We start from the raw sequence: 1,735 nt of genomic DNA on the forward strand, positions 1-1,735 counted from the left end.
CGGAGCCAGCGGGGCCACGGGGGCTGACTCCTCCCAACGATGCTCCTCTTGGCCTCGCGAGGGCGACCGGGCCGGGGAGGTGCGAGTGTTGTCACCCCTTTTCTCCACAGAAGGGGGCACGGCCGCAGCATCCTCCTTCCTTTTCTTCGGCGAAGACATCAGCCTGATCAACCTGTTGGAGATATGCCCTAGAGGCAATCATGTATGATGATATGCCCTAGATATGCCCTAGAGGCAATCATGTAGGAAAATTTTAATTTGTAGTCGACGCACCCTACCGTAGAACCCAACACAACCAAGGGTGAACGTCAGAAAATAGCAAGTACAAGCAGGAACAAGACGAAGCTCGAAGCACTTACTGATCCACCGTGACATAGTCCACCTTCCGCTTGGGGAGCCTGAAACCCGAAAGCTTCGGAGCCTGAGGAGAGGGCACACGGGCTCCTTGAGCAGAAGACGGCGCAGCAGAAAGGATGGAGGCGGCTCCAGGTGGTGTCAAGGCAGAGGCAGCATCTCGGGAGACCAGCGACGATCTGCCCCTTATCGGGATGAGGGGCAGCTTCCCCCCTCCTGGCGGGCGTCGATCTCGGCATCGTCTGGCAGGGCGCGGAGGATGTCGGCCTTGCTCAAGGGGGAGGTTTCTCCCATCTCCTCGGGGGTCTCCTCCGAGTCCACCTCCTCTTCCTCTTTCCCGCGGGACTCATCAGAAGATAGCTCCACCGGCTTCAACGTGACAGAGGACCCAGTGGGCGCCGGCGGCACCAGCCCGCGCGCGTCAAAGGTCGGCCTGGTGGCCATGATTAGCTCCCAGTCCTTGCAGAGGAACAAAGGAACAAAGGCGCTCGGCGGCTAGTCCTGGTTGTCCCCAACCAGGAGGCGCGGGACAGTAGTCAGCTCATCATCAGGCAGGGCCCCCGGCCTCAGGCGAATCTTGTCTTCTTCATCTCCAAGCATCCACAAAGGGCGTGCGCGCCTTAAGTGGAGCAATGCGCAGCGTCAAGAATTCCCTCAGGAGCATAGCCCCGGTCACTTTGGCCGCCTTCGCGTTGCCCGGCTTCAAGTCGGTCTTCATCTGCTCCAACACCGACGATGCCCGCTCGTCGGTGAGCTCTGCATGAGGCCACCCCTTGTTAGACTGGGGCGCCTCCGTCGGCAATGCCAAGTGCAGGTGGACACACTTGGCGTCCATCATGACCCATTTGGCCCGGATGTTTACGGCTCTCTTCCCGGTGTTCGAGATCGAGTTGGCCTTGCTGGATGCGATGAAATTAGCACACTCGAAGATGTGCCCCTCGCTGGCGCGAAGAAAGAAGAAGTGGCGCAGAAGAGCCACAGACGACATCATGCCCAGATACGCCTCGCAATAGTAGGCGAAGATGGACAGGAGGAGGATGGAGTTGGGATGAAGATGCAGCACCTGCAGCCCGTAGTGGCTGAGGACCTCATAGAAGAAGTCAGAGAAGGGGGGAACCAACCCGGCGGCAATGCCGCTCGTGAAGAAGGGGAAGAAGGTGCTTCCCTCAGGCTCCGGCACTCGGAGGCAAGCTGGAGCTCCGTCTTCCCCCTCTCGTTGCTCTCCCCCGCCGTCAGCAAGCGCGTGGCAGCTAGGATCTTCTCCATGATGTTGGGCGCTTCAAGAGCTGGCTCGTACCAAGCCGGCGCCGAGGAGGCCTTAACCTTGCGCGGCGCCATCGGTCGCAGATGCGGAGCAAGATTGGAGCAGATCTGGAGGTTA

General features: G+C 59.9%; 1 pseudogene; it reads right to left on the reverse strand.

Moving 5' to 3' along the window:
- Positions 1-540: 540 nt before the first annotated feature.
- LOC147960043 (uncharacterized) lies at positions 541-1,342 on the reverse strand (annotated as a pseudogene).
- Positions 1,343-1,735: the final 393 nt, after the last annotated feature.

Source organism: Triticum urartu, chromosome 7A (genome assembly GCF_056163025.1).
Source record: "Triticum urartu cultivar PI428250 chromosome 7A, HENAU_Tu73, whole genome shotgun sequence".
NCBI lineage: Eukaryota > Viridiplantae > Streptophyta > Magnoliopsida > Poales > Poaceae > Triticum > Triticum urartu.